A 15,590-nucleotide genomic window follows, 5' to 3' on the forward strand; every position below is an offset into this window, starting at 1 on the left:
GTTTCACCGTGTTAGCCAGGATGGTCTCGATCTCCTGACCTCGTGATCCGCCCGTCTCGGCCTCCCAAAGTGCTGGGATTACAGGCTTGAGCCACCGCGCCCGGCCTCCAGTCAACTCTTTTATCCTGTTATTGTCAAATGTATTGCATTTCTGCTAGCAACAAGTTGTCTCAGTAATTTTTTTTTTCTTTTTTTTGAGATGGAGTCTTGCTTTCTTGCCCAGACTGGAGTGCAATGGCAGGATCTCAGCTCACTGCAACCTCCACCTCCCAGGTTCAAGCAATTCTCCTGCCTCAGCCTCCTGAGTAGCTGGGATTACAGGCACTTGCCACCACACCCAGCTAATTTTTGTATTTTTAGTAGAGACAGGGTTTCACCATGTTGGTCAGGCTGGTCTCAAACTCCTTACCTCATGATCTGCCTGTCCTGGCCTCCCAAAGTGCTGGGATTACAGGCGTGAGCCATGGCGCCCAGCCCTCAGTATTGTTTTAATCTTGGAATGTTCTTATTTTACCTTTATTTTTGATAGGTATTTTTCCTAGTTATAACATTCTTAGCTAATGTTTTCTTTTTCTTTTAGTGCTTTGAATATGTCATCCCACTGCTTTCTACCTTCCATTATATTGGATGAGAACTTAGCTGTTAATGTTATTTGGTTTCCTTTGTGTATGATGAGTCATTTTCCTTCTTATTGTTTTCAAGATTTTCTCTTTATCTTTGGCTTTTAACATTTTGGCTACAATGTGTCTAGATGTGGATCTTTTGTGTTTGTCATACTTGGAGTTCCTTGAGCTTCTTGGATGTATCGAGTAAGGTTTTCTTCAAATTTGGGAAATTTTCAAGCATTATATCTTCAATTTTTTTCTGTCTTTTTCTCTCTCCTCCTTCTAGTGTAGGTATGGGTGTACTTAATGGCATCTCACATTTATTTGAGGGTCTATGCATTTTTCTTCATTGTATTTTTCCCTCTGTTCTTCTAATTGCATAATCTCCATCCATCTTTAATTCACTGATTATTTCTTCTGCCAGCTCAGGTCTGTTTTGAGCTTCATTAGATAATTTTTCATATGGCTCATACTTTTCAATTCCAGAATTCTTTCCATTTTTATATTTCTATCTTATTATCAATATTCTTTGTTTAGATATTGTCATTATACATTTACTTTTTGAGATGTGATTTACTTAGTTCTTTGAACATATTTATAATAGCTTCTTTGATGTGTTCGTCTGCTAAGTCCAACATTGAAAACCCTTCAAAATCATTTTACAGGTCCTGTGTTTGTTCCCTGGGCACAGATCATACTTTTCTGTTCCTTTTCATGTCTTATAATTTTTTTTGATTGACGATTGGACATTTGTAATAATATATTGTAGCTACTCTGGATACTGATTCCCTTGGGGTGCTGGTATTTTTGTTGTTTGCTTTTTTATTTATTTATCAGTTATCTGGCTGAACTTACTCTCTGAAGTCTATTTCCCTCATTGTGTATAGTCTCTGTATCCCTGCACAATTTTTTTCCTGTTTGTATCTTTTAGAATGATGACCTAGCAGTAACCTCTGGATCAGCATAAGCCATTAATAAATGGTCAAAGAGTACTTAAACCAGCATGGCCAGACAGATACTTATCACTTATTATTGAATATGTATATACTTCCGAGGCTACCATCACAGTTCAAGGAGTTTATGTGTTTTGTCCACTAGTTCTACCAGGGACTAGTAGCTTTCATTTTCTGTCTTTGATTATCAGGGTGTGAAGCCTTGGTCATGCACACATTATTCCATACCAGCAGGAATGTGTGATTTTCTTTTTATGTCTAGCTTCATAGGATTTGTCACTTGGTCAGAGTAGCTTATTGTTCAGCCAGTGTTCTGTCATAGGTTATGCTTCACACTCTAGTATTAATGAGGCTTCTGCCCTTTTTGATGAATTTGTGTGCAGCTTGGGAAGTTTTCAATACTGCTTCACATACTGTTGTAATTGTTTCTGAGTGGAGACAGCCTAGCAGAAGCATACAGCTTTCTCATCCTCCAGGGTTAACTGTGATCCTATGGGGACTCTTCTTAGCTGTATTTTTAACCGGGCTCTCTCTGTTAAACTGGTTGCTATTCCATTTTTGGCTTGCTGCCACCAGTATCATAGAATTATGAAAGCTTCTTAATTCCAGCCAAGAACACCACTGCTTTCGACAATGCCTTTAGGCATGTATTCTCTAAGCCCTTTCCAAATAAATTTAATTCCTTCAGGTAGAGCTGAAGAACTCTTCTCTTTAACGCCTACCTCTCCTTCCTTACAAGACTTTCCATCAGTGGACTGGATCTGTGGGTGAGGCCAGTATCCTGCTTTTTCCAGAATGACACTTGTTCTGTAAAGTAGAGAGATGGGAGTGTGGTAGTCCCTGGTAATCTTGGCTTGCCCCTACCGTCAACAGTCTTATGAAGAAGCTAGGGAGGGCATGAAAAGGGTCCAGTATGCTCAGTTGTCTGTACCTGGATTAGAGCTTTCATCCTATTAGTAGAGGTTGAAGAGAAGAGAACACTGATTATTTTGGCCACGCACGCTAGCCAGAGAAGCTCTCTAACATGAGAGTGGGGCAGAGGAAAAACAACATTACTTTTCCTGGGATGAAATTGTAGGTCTAGACTAGGAGCTGGGGGGGAAAAAAACACTCATCTTCTTGGCCACATCTGCTCAGAATAGAGCATCTGGAGTCATTTCTGTAAGATGCACCTTGAAGTGGCTGGGAGGAATGGATAGTGGCTCTCATGCTACCCTCTTGCTATTCTTGCTGAAATTTAGTAGAATTTCCTTAATATTAAATATGTCTCCATTTGTTGTATGCTCTTAGGACAATTTCCAAATTAACAATTTAATTAAAATTTAATTTAAAATACAACTTAAACAATTAAGGTTTAAAAATCATTTTCTGTAAAGAGTTGTTTTCTTGTGCTCCTCTTTCTACTATTCTGGAAGTGGATTTGCTCTTTGCTCTTGATTTTTGTAAGTTCCTTAAATATTAAGATTATTGAATCCTCACACTTTGGGAGGCCGAGGAGGGTGGATCACCTGAGATCAGGAGTTTGAGACCAGCCTGGCCAATGTGGAGAAACTCTGTCTCTACTAAAAATTACAGAAATTAGCCAGGTATGGTGGTGTGGGCCTGTAATCCCTGCTACTCAGGAGGCTGAGGCAGGAGAATCACTTGAACCTGGTGTTAATGTGACATGCATTTCAAATATTTTCTTCTGATCTGTCTTTCTCATCCTCTTGATTATTATTAGTTTGTTGGCCGTGAAGAAGTTTCTGGTTTCTGTGTAATTATTAAGCAATAAAATATATCAATACTTCATTGTTTCTGGATTTTGAGTCATGGCGAAAACAAACTTTTGCCACTCTGAAGTTTTAAAGAAATTGACCCAAGTTTTCCTCTAATAGTTATATGAACTCAATCTTTTTCTTAAGTATTAGATACGTTTCAAATTTATTATAATGTATATTGGGAGGCATGCACTGTGATTTATCCTTTTTTAATACACTTTAAGTTCTAGGATACATGTGCAGAACGTGCAGGTTTGTTACATAGGTATACACACACCATGGTGGTTTGCTTCACCCATCAGCCCGTCATCTACATTAGGTGTTTCTCCTAATGCTATCCCTCCCCTAGTCCCCCCACCCACCGACAGGCCCCAGTGTGTGATGTTTCCCTCCCTGTGTCCACGTTTTCTCATTGTTCAACTCCCACTTCTCATTGTGTAAGTTAATACTTAGTCGACTCCTCTATATATATGGACCCCTCATATATATATATACACACACACACATATACACATACATATATATATATATATACACACACACATATATACACATACATATATATGTATATATACACATATATATGAGTGTTTATATATCATCGCTAATTAGATATCTACTCCAATAGGTTCTGTCCGCTCAGAGAACGGCCCTGATGCTTATATACGCTACATACCTTTTTTATCTACTATTTCTGATTCCCTCATTCCTTCTTGTGAATTCCCATTTCCATCTAGTGTCGTGTCTTACTTCCAACACAGCTTTCCACCCACTTCCAATGGCAGTTTCCAGTCAAACTCTTTTTTTTTTTTTTTTGAGACGGAGTCTCGCTCTGTCGCCAGGCTGGAGTGCAGTGCCGGATCTGCAGGCGGCACTGGCAAGCTCGCGCTCGCACGCGGGTTTACGCCATTCTCCTTGCCTCAGCCTCCCGAGTAGCTGGGACTATAGGCGCCCGCCATCTCGCCCAGCTAATTTTTTGTATTTTTTTTTTAGTAGAGACGGGGTTTCACAGTGTTAGCCAGGATGGTCTCGATCTCCTGACCTCGTGATCCGCCCGTCTCGGCCTCCCAAAGTGCTGGGATTACAGGCTTGAGCCACCGCGCCCGGCCTCCAGTCAACTCTTTTATCCAGTTATTGTCAAATGTATTGCATGTTGTTTTATAATTAGAGGAGAGGTAAGATAGAAGGAACCTCAAATTGGCCTGCTATTCCATCTTTCTGTATGATGTCTCAGCTACATTTGAGACTTTGCAATGTTTCAAGTTAATGGATAGATTCTTTTTTTTTATTATTATTATACTTTAAGTTCTAGGGTACATGTGCATAACGTGCAGGTTTGTTACATATGTATACTTGTGTCTTGTTGGTGTGCTGCACCCATCAACTCGTCAGCACCCATCAACTCGTCATTTACATCAGGTATAACTCCCAGTGCAATCTCTTCCCCCATCCCCCCTCCCCGTGATAGGCCCCGGTGTGTGGAACATGGATAGATTCTTTACTAGTTTCCATAACTGATTCTGATAATGCCTGTATTACTCATTTCAATGAGAGCTAAGGGAAAAGCCTCAGTGCCATCTTGTTGGGATAACCAACACATATTTTTTTCCATTGTGTAAGTCTCTGCCCTATAAAGTCTCTGCCCATTGTGTAAGTCTCTCCCCCATAGTCCTTTTAGCAAAGGGACTCTGCTTTATGGATCCTTGTTTCTCATGTTTGATACAGTGAATTTCTTGTATTAAATGCTAAGAAACATTTTGAAAAAGACAGACAGAAAAAATAAAGGAAAGATGAATTGGGGAAGAAGGGAAGGAAGAAAGGAAGAAAAGGTTTTAAAAGTACAAAAAAGGTGAAGGAAAGTTGTAACTCTAAATCAAGGTTATGTATATAAAGAAAACTGCATTTGCAAAGAAACTTGAAGCTTTGGTAATCTGTGCCCAGAACTGATTAGACAAGAGTGAATTTTAAGACTGAGGTGAAAGGAAAATATAATAGTTTGTGCCATTGTTAAAAGAATCAAAAACAGAGTTATGCATAAGAAAGACTGGTAGTTTATGGTTGTTATTTAATGCCTAGAGATAGGTTGAAGCCAGAGAATGAGTCAGAAATATAGAAATATACATTGAAACTTGAAATATAGATTGATAATTTCAAATAGGTGGTCCTACTTAGGATCTAAGGCAAGATTTTTAATTGGCTTCTTGCAGTTGCATCATATTTGTTTTCAAATAAATTTATTTCCTCAGACCAAAATTAAGTTGTAATCTGAGAGGGAGGAGAAAAGTATATACTGATGAAAAAAAATGCAATGAATACAATACAATTGTTTAGAGATAGAACATTCAGGGTATGGCTATCCTGTCCTATATTTCTCTCTAGTATAAATGCTGCATGCATTGGGACCATGTAGATAATAATCGTAGGACCAAAGATAGAGCTTTTGTATTCTAGCTAAGCTAAGCAGTTTATTTTTCTTCTCTTCCACTTTAGAAGTTTTAATGTCATGGTGAGATGTAGGGACAAAGGAACAAGATTCATCAAAAAGAACCAAGGTTTGGCCAGAAGCTATGTAGCAGGTCCTGTAGCTGTGTCCTGTCCACAATAGGTAATAAAAGTCGAATGGAATGATATTATCTTCACCCACGCCATGGAACGAGATAGAGTCACTCTAATAACCTTAACAAGAGAATTACAAACCTAAAGCAGGGCACAGTCTAAAAAATAGAGGCCAGGGAGAGTGTGGGGTCCTCAGTGACACTTAGCTTGGGTAGACTAGGAGTAAAGACAAGAAGCAGCCAGCTTTCTATATTAAGTCAGTGAAAGGAAAACCTAAGCCTACCTAAAGATGGAGAACCCAAAAATCTAGTCAGAGGCACAATATACTATGAAGTTCAGCAGAACTGTGATCTGATACAACAGATTGTCAGTATTTCTCCTAAAAAGCATGGTATCTTGACTAGGGCATCTGCAGATGGTGTCCAGAGTCCAGGAAGTCAAATCATTCTAAGAGCTGCCTGAATGGGGACTTCTTGTGAACTCTGTCACTTATCAGCTGAATAGCCTTAAACAAATTATTCAACTTCTCTATGCTATAGGGCTAGTGAAAGAGTCTATTTCATAGAGTTATGCAAAGATAAACTGAAATAACATACTCAAAGAACCTAGCATAATACTTAACTTATTAAAAGTGCTTAATAAATAGAATATTACATCATCATTACAATTATGGTTAAATTTTTGAATAAGTATGCCAGTCCATGTCAGCACTGTTTTAAATGCTGAGAATACTTCAGTAAATGAAATACACAAAAACACCAACATGGCAAAACTGCAATTACTTTTAATGGTAAAAATCACAATTACTTTTGCACCAGTCTAATACATAATGTCTGCCCCCAAGAAACTTACATTCTAGTAAGGGAAGAGAAAAAAAAAAAACAAAACAAAACAAAAAAAAAAAAAAACCATGAAAAGTGATAACAAGAATTACTGAGAAAATGAGAGCTGGATAGTTGTCCACAGTCTGGGTGTGGTCAGAGAGTAGTGGCACCCCTTCCTTCCCATGGATCTATATGGGTATTAACATCAAGAGATGAGAGATGATGTTAAAAGGGATAAAATTCATAATGATGATTTTCATAATGATGATTATCCTAATGGCATTGAGGTAAGCAGTGTTGGTGAGAGTCAAGGTGTTGTGGGGTGGGGAAGAGAAGATATAGGACTTTCCAGCAGTGCCCAGAGTACACTCTTCACTCCTCACAGTGCTGCTGTGGCAGACGAGGGAAGTTATTATTATTATTATAAGCCTTGGCACTGGTTACTCCTGTTTTCAAAATTTTCTTTCTAATTTCATTTTAACCTTTTAAAATTAGCCTGTATTAATTAGAGTTCTCCATAGAAACAGAGTTACTAGGAGAGGTGGGGTGAGGGACAGAGAGAGAGAGAGAAAGGGGAGAGAGAGAGAGAAAGAGAAGGGGAGAGAGAGAGAGAGAAAGAGAAGGGGAGAGAGAGAGAGAGAAAGGGGAGAGAGAGAGAGAGAAAGGGGGAAGAGAGAGAGAGAGAGTCTTATTATAAGTAATTGGCTTATGCAATAATTATGGAAGCTGATAAGTCCCATGTTCTTTTGTCTGCAAGCTGAAGACCCAGGAAAGCTTGCATTTATAGTTCCAGTCTGAGTCTGAAGGTCTGAGAGCCAGGAGACCTGATAGTGAAAATCCAGTGTAAGTCTGAAGGTGTGAGAACCGGGAGTGCTGATGGCATACGTCTCATTTTGAAGGCAGGAGAAGATTGATATCTCAGGTCAAAGACAACCTGACAGAGAGTAAGTTCTCCCTTCCTGTGACTTTTTGGTGTGTTCAGGCCCTCAACAGATTGAGTGATGTCCACCCACATCAAGGAGGGCCGTCTGCTTCACTCAGTCCACCGATTCAAATGCTCATCTCCTCTGGAAGCACCCTCATGTATACACCCAGAAATAATGTTGACCTAAATATCTGGGTACGTGCTGAGTCAGTCAAGTTGACACAAAATTAACCATCACACTCTTGGCCTACAGGCAAAATAATAGCAAAATGAAGAATCAAATGCAACACATACATTTTGTTTTAGATCCAGGATAAAATGGGAATATAGTTTATACTGAAAAGTCTACCTGATTCCTTCTAGATAAAGCCTTATAGTACCGTAAAATCTCACAGAGTGTTCTAATTTATGAAAAATTTTGATCATCAGGTAACTGGTGAGGTTATTGGGGCCACAAAACTGTGATTGGGGAAACACCATTGTACTGGCAGCAAATGAGAAGGAAGGAAGAAGAAGGGGGTGTCTCTGCCAACTGATATAGAGTGACCTGAAGGTCTATGCTTACTGCTGGCCTCCACCTAGCCACCCCATGTCATTCTTAGCTGCTTCAGAATGTCCCTCAGACTTCCATCTGATGACCTTTTTTACAATGTCAGTCTTTTGTTGATATTCAATGTAATCTGAATTTCCTTGGATATCAATATTGGCTGCAAATCTTGTTTGGATTGGAAACCTCTAAGGTACTATCTTCCTGTTGGAACTGAGAGAAGGAAGTGTCAACAAAAGTTAAGTCAGAGGTGAGGGGAAGGGGTGAGGGTCAGACATCTGAATGTGCCAACCAGCATGGAGTAGACATGAATGGTTCAAGGTTTGATGCACTGGGAAGAAGTTCACATAGTCAGACAATCACTCTATCCAGAAGCTCTGGTGACAGTTAGGAGGCCCAGACGCTGGGAGGACAGTAGCAATCCAGAAAATGAGCTGTCCCTTACTTAGGAAGCAGTTTTTTCATAAATAAGGAGTTTGGGGCAAAGGATATGCAGTGAACCTGGAAAAAATAAATAGCACCAACAGCTGAGTTCAGGGGCCACTCATGGGACAAAGAATGAGATATGTTTCAGAATCATGAAAACTGACCAAAGCAAGTCTCCACGTCCTGAGTTTGAGGAATCCAAGTTGCTGTGCAGGTAAAAAAGGCAAAAGCAGATGCCAAGGGATATGGTTTGGCTCTGTGTCCCCACCCAAATCCCATCTCGAATTGTAATCCCCATGTGTCAAGGGCAGGACCTGTAATACTCATGTGTACAGGGAGGGAGTTGACCGGATCATGGGGGCAGCTTCCCCCATGCTGTTCTTATGATACTGAGTGAGTTCTCCTGAGATCTGATGGTTTCGTAAGTGTTTGACAGTTCCTCCTTCACACTCTCTCTCTCCTGTCACCTTGTGGAGAAAATGCCTGCTTCTCCTTTGCCTTCTACCATGATTTTAAGTTTGCTGAGGCCTCCCCAGCCACGGAGTACTGTGAATTAATTAAACCTCTTTCTTTTATAAATTACCCCGTCTCGGATATTTCTTTAGAGCAGTGTGAAAATGGACTAATACACCAAGTATACTTCAAGATGAGGATATGATCACAAGGCAGGAGACCAGTTACAAAAAAGAGCTTACTACAAAAGTACCCCCAGACAGGAAGAGGTGGTGTTTCTCACTTGACTTATGAACATTCATTAAAGTCCCGCTGGCCATGGGAAGTCTGGGTTTGGGGCAGAGCTGAACCCAAATTTGGGTATCGAGTGAAAGCAGTGGAGGGAGGGTTCATGGAACCAGAAAGCAAACAAGTCATATATTATACTCACGAAAGCCTCCTAATCATAAATGGTAGTCAAGAGTCTTTGTACTCTAAAGCTAAAGGACACAATGTCATTAAAACAATAATAGCAATAATAACCATAATGATAACAAAAACAACAAACATAAAACTTGATGTTCTCCACATATACCAATCTTATTTCATCCTTAAAATGACTCTGTAATAATTTTAATCCTTAAAATTATTCTTGATGAGAAACCTCTGCTTTAAAAACTTACCCGAGGTAATAGCAGTACCAAAAGCCACATCAAGATAGTTGCTTCAAATCTGCTTTGACCTCAATCTAAAATCTGTGTTCTTTCCATAAAGCTGCTGTGACTCTCTGTACGTGCTTATGCCTGCCCTACTTACCATCCCTGAGGTTCATAGTTTCTATGTGTGTAGGAGTTCAAAGCACATGGCTTGCACAGAGTAGATCTCAAAAAAGTCTATATCATTGAATTTGCATATTTGAGCGGAAGAAGATTGGTGCAAAGATCATAAGGCTTTGGCTAACTTATTGGCATATTGCTAATTCAGAATGTGTCCTTGGACAAGTCTTTTTAAAAACATTCTGTGCCTCTGTTCCATTTGTTATTATGTGGTGGAAATGCCTTCCACTTCTTATCTCACTGGAATACTACTATAAGAATAAATGAAGTAAAGTGATATGGCTTTGGAATGGCCATTGGATGCTCTAGCCAGAGACTGAGGGAAAAATGTCAATTTAAATCATTTTACTTTTCCTTTTTCTCCACAGGGAGATATTGTAGGGATAAGTGTGTGAGCTGATATTTTAGGCATATTTAAAAATGACTACAGTAATAGAAGTAAAACAACTTAAGCATCTGGAAAGAAAAGTGCTTTGTACACCTGGGGGTGATAATGAGGCTTATAGTGATGAGGAAGAATTTTAATAACAGTAAATCTGAGTGAATTTCACTCAACCTGCTTGCAGGAAATAACAGCTCAAGGACGTAAAGTTCTCCCAAAGGTTAGGTTTTGTATCCAGTTTTGCAAATAGATTGCTCATAGCTTTCTTGATCCCATATTCCAGACAAAATGTAGATGTACCAATCCCATATCTTGCTTCCGACTCAGGAAAATGTTCATTCCAATTGTGAGAATCAAAAGAAGCTTAAACTAGTTCTTATGAAAGCATGTTTGCTTTTGGGAAAACTCTGTCTTCTAGGTACACATATGTTCACTTTCTCTTTCTTAGCAGAATGTGAATAGTGTAACTTTAATGCATTAAAAAAAAAGTCATACTGGATTTTATCTCTTTTTTTCTTACAGTCATGCTTGATTGCATTCCACCTAAATAAGTGCAATCCAGGCAGACGCTATAAAACCACAATCCTGCAGTGCAGTAGATTTTATTCACGAACATACAAGTACTAAAGTCTTTGAGTAGTTCATAATAAAGTTACTAAGCAAAAGTAAGGCTGGTCAAGAGCAGGATTATGGAAGCCTGACATTATGGAAACCTCATGAAAGGGCAATCAGTGCACTGACCCAAATCTGTGGGCAGTAGAACAGAAAGGATGGCTTCATCTTCTTCTATCTTGTCTGGAGTCTCCATAGGAATTATTTGCTAATGAGACTTATTTGCTGATATTCAAGTTTGCTAGCCTTTTCCAGAAGACCTGGCCTTCCTCAATGGTTATTAGTAGAAATCAATATCATTAAAAAGTTATACATGAGCTATGGGATGCATGGTTTATCAAAAAGCAAAGCAGCTCATTCTTCTTAGGAAAGAGTTTCCTTATCTCTGAACAAGAGATTCTGTGAGTAGTATTCTACCTCTTTGAATAGATCTAGCTTTTGTCTGATGCACTAGCAAATGGTAACAATGCATGTGGAATTTTTTTTTTTTTTTCTCGAGATGGAGTCTCACTCTGTTGCCCAGGCTGGAGTGCAATGGCACGATCTTGGCTCTCTGTAACCTCTGCCTCCCGGGTTCCAGTGACTCTCCTGCCTCAGTCCCCTGAGTAGCTGGGATTACTGGTGTGTGCCACCACGCTGGGCTAATTTTTGTATTTTTAGTAGAGATGAGGTTTCACCATGTTGGTCAGGCTCGAGCTCCTGACCTCATGGTCCACCGGCCTCAGCCTCCCAAAGTCCTGGGATTAAAAGTCACCGTGTCCCACCGCATGTGGAATTTTATGCTGACTTTTTGCTGGAGCCAGGCTGGGAAAGGGGATAGAGCTGAAGAGAATAATATAATTTTTAAACTTTATCTGGGGAATTTGTAATTTAATATAGCCTTTCTTGCTCCATCTGAAATGTGCTAATCTTTTAAGAATGTGAATGTCCCAGTATCACCTGAAAACAACTCCTGAAAGGTCTTCACCTTTACCTGAGCTCATGTCACTCCCTTTGTTTATCCAAATGTGCATGACCCACAAAATATGGCACCATTGTTTCCCAACTCATCTATTTTGATGTTTGTTTCTGGAAAAGGCACATGGTTTGCTCCAGTGATGACTAACAAGGACTTTCTTTGGTTCAAAGCACAGTGATTTTTCCCTCTGGTCCGAGGGAAGTGAAAATCTCACCAGTGGTCTCTAAACTCTTTTGATGATACGCTCTATCGATAAAATATTTGAATCATATATCCCTAATTGTTGTATTATTATATTATTATAAATTGTATATATTTACTACTGAACCTCAGAAAGTCTACTACAAATGTAACATTCAAGAAGATGCAGTAAAAAATGAAAGACAAGTATTTAAACAAAATTTTGTCCCGTTTTAACCTGTAAAACAAAATCCACCGTGTTTTCATGAATTTATTATCAACGATTTATTTTAGACTTGGAGAAGTCTGATGAAATATGGTAGGTGTTATTAAGCCATTTTGTCTTTAATTTTAAGATGAATGATGAGAAGCTCGTTTTAAGGGTGAAAGTGCTAATTCTTCTATTTTGATACTTTTGTGTTTCATTTGTGGTTTATATTTTCTGCGTATAATTTGTAGGAATTTTACTAAACAAATTGAGATGATTTAGTTTAGTTAAATCTAGATGATGCAATCAATAGATCAACTTACTCACCTGTGTATAAACTATGATAACAACGACAGATAAAAACAAAAGGACTAGTTAAATTGCCACTTTTGATCGTATTGTGCTCTCTCACTAATCCCTCAGGACACCTGGCCCTCTGTATTTTAGATATGACTGAACGGTGTGGCTTTCAACTCATACACATTCTGGAGAGTAATTTTTTTCTTATTTTTAGGTAAAATAGATGTATAAATAGAAGTTTTAATTCTATTAAGTTTTCTTTCAGTACTCCAAATGATTATCTTATGCACCTAGCATTCCTATACCTTGCTTTAGAAGTCCTTATTTAACAGAGCACATAATTATCTCTTTCTACAAGACTTGTTTGTGAAAAGTTGAGCTAATTGTTTTTGTCAATAGGATCAATTAAAATTCCATAAGGATGCTTATTAGCTAAAATGCCTCTGTGTCAATCCCTTACAAAACTGAAGATTCATTTTACTTGTTTAACAAATATGTATTTTCTCAGGGCTGATCCCAATTCACTTTATTCTGTCCATGAAGTCTCGTGGGGTTCCTAGAATCAACTGTGACATTCTTCTCTCTTTCTTCTCTTGACATCACCCGGGTCCACCTGAATTCCCTATTTTGAACTCTGTGAGTAAAAGCGGATAAGAATAATGAATTTGGATGAGAGTGTATGGGATGCTATAGTGAAGGAGGAGAAGTTTCAGCAATCCCCTAAGGGAGTAAAAGACAGGATGAACCATTTTCTGCACACCTATGGCACAAGGACCTCTTCCCGCTACAGCTCAGTGCTTAAAGGAAACAGCTAAGCCATTTGATGTCTTTTATGCTTCTTCTTTAAAAAAAAAAATACAACTTTGAATGAGCCTAGTCAGTAAAGAAAGGTCAAGTGAAACTGCTCTGGCACATTTTGTTCCAGAGTCTTTTTTTCCCCCTCCATACTGAGCAAGATAAAGGACCCAGTTGTGACTGCCACACAGTGGTTCCTTAATTGAGTCTTCCATCTTCACAGAACCAGATGAGAGAGTCACTTAAAAGGGAATAAATTCAAAACCATGTGCGGTTTCAGAACAAATTGTCCAAGCCACCTAAAAGTGGAATTCTTTGAAATCCTGCTGCTGTTTCTGCCACATCAGGTCCTTTCTAATTTCAGCCGAAGAACAGAACTCCTGTGTGTAAAGTGAAGATCCCTGTAATGAAGTGACATTTGACTGTTCACAGTGAATTCTGTAGTCTCTCACATGAGGGGAGCATTCACTATTGCATTTTCTCAACTCTGTTCAAGTGACAGGACACTGCATGAGGGATCTGGCAGCCTTATGTATATTTCTGGGAATCACAGGGTGGCACAGAGTTAAGTTTAGTCCATCCCAGGATGTCAATCCAGGTCTGATCACTGAAGACAATTAGGGGCAACCATTACAATAGTACCAGGTAACAAAGGAAATGTGGTAAGAATTGAACCTACTGTTGGGTTGGAAGTTGGATGAACATTGGGCTTTACAGAGAAAGCCAAAGATCAAGGAGGCCTGGCATTGCCAGACTTTCTACTGTGACAAAGATGGTAATGGGATATTTAAAGACAGGAGCTAAAATTTTAGGGCAGAATGACCTATTACACAGTAATATCTTAAGGTAAAGTCATATTAAATATACACTAGGCAATATGAAATAACCAAGGTGATGAAGAATGAGAATATAAACATAATGGCTTCCACTAAGTGCTTGGAATAACTTGCTTACACTAAGAGATTATCATGTGATTCAAATTACCTAAGCAAGTAATGAAATGGAAAGTTAAGATCTGCATATACAATCACTATGTAAGGGTCGAATGACTATTTGGAAGGCATAAAAGATAACTGGTATGACTGTCATAAACTTTGTATTGCAGTCCTGGCTTTATCAGGAAATAATTGAGTGACTCCAGGTAAATTTGAGCCTTGATTTATTCATCACTGAAATGTGAAAGTTGATAAAGTTATATCTCTTGATTATGAAAGTAATACAGAAGTGTGGTAAAGGACTCAAACTGTAAAAAAAAAAAAAAAAAAAAAAAAAAAAAAAAAAAAAAAAAAAAAAAGACTTTAAAAGTACATTTATTCCCTTTCTCTCCTCTGTCTCCATCAACTCTCAGTCCAATTTTTCAGGGAAAAAAGTGTTATTAATACTTTCTTTGAAGTCTAATAAAAATGTATGTAAATACATATCTATAAATGTTTTAAAGACAGTAAAATCTTATTATATGTACTATTAATATATTGTCTATTTATTTATTTATTTATTGGCACCATCTTGGCTCACTGCAACCTCACCTTCTGGGATCAAGTAATTCTCCTGCCTCAGCCTCCTGAGTAACTGGGATTACAGACGTACGCCACCATGCTCAGCTAATTTTTGTATTTTTATGGAGGGATGGGTTTCACCATGTTGACCAGGCTGGATTCAAACTCTTGGCCTCAAGTAAACTGCCCACCTAGGCCACCCTAAGTGCTGGGATTACAGGCATGAGCCACTGTGCCCGAGCCATATTATCTTATTTACATTAAAGTATATATTATGGGCTGAATTGTGTTTCCCCTCAAAAAATTCATATGTCAAAATCCCAGCACTCAGTACCCCAGTATGTGACTATATTTAGAGATAGGGCCTTTAAAGAAGCAATCAGGGTAAAATAATGTCACATGGCGAGCTCTATCACGATATGACCACCTTTGCAAAGATTATAACAGTGAGAGAAACCTAACAGGGCTGACTGCATCTTGCTTGGTCATCTTGCATCAGCCTCACAGGCTGACTGTCTTCACCAATTACTGAGCATAGGCCAAGCTAACTACAAGGGGAATTTAGTTGGTTGATTAACTTGAAAGCAAGGATGATAGTAGTCCTTCCCTAAAACAAACCCCCTCCTTGCTCAGGAACCAAAAACCAATGAAAGGCCAGAAGATTAGAATGAAAAGCCACAAGATTAGGATTATGGGAGGGATCTGAATTCTGCTAGAAGGTAAGCATAATTTCTATAACTTCTTATTGCTCAGGAGTTATGTGGCCAGAGGTCAAGATTTGTGACTTCCTCAATT

General features: G+C 38.8%; 1 long non-coding RNA gene across 3 annotated transcripts in view; it reads left to right on the forward strand.

Moving 5' to 3' along the window:
- The window catches only part of LOC108522135 (uncharacterized), an 89,699-nt gene that overhangs the window by 55,197 nt on the left and 18,912 nt on the right, over positions 1-15,590 (forward strand). For 2 of the 3 annotated variants that reach the window (XR_001883382.1, XR_001883386.1), the window contains exons 1-3: positions 2,232-2,325; positions 5,809-5,923; positions 7,456-7,642. The exons of the other annotated variant lie outside the window; for it this stretch is intronic. This is a non-coding gene — a long non-coding RNA (uncharacterized LOC108522135). Of the gene's footprint in view, positions 1-2,231; positions 2,326-5,808; positions 5,924-7,455; positions 7,643-15,590 lie in introns of those variants that run through there. 3 annotated transcript variants of the gene reach the window in all.

Source organism: Rhinopithecus bieti, unplaced genomic scaffold (assembly GCF_001698545.2).
Source record: "Rhinopithecus bieti isolate Rb0 unplaced genomic scaffold, ASM169854v2 scaffold_2524, whole genome shotgun sequence".
In the NCBI taxonomy this organism is placed as follows: Eukaryota; Metazoa; Chordata; class Mammalia; order Primates; family Cercopithecidae; genus Rhinopithecus; species Rhinopithecus bieti.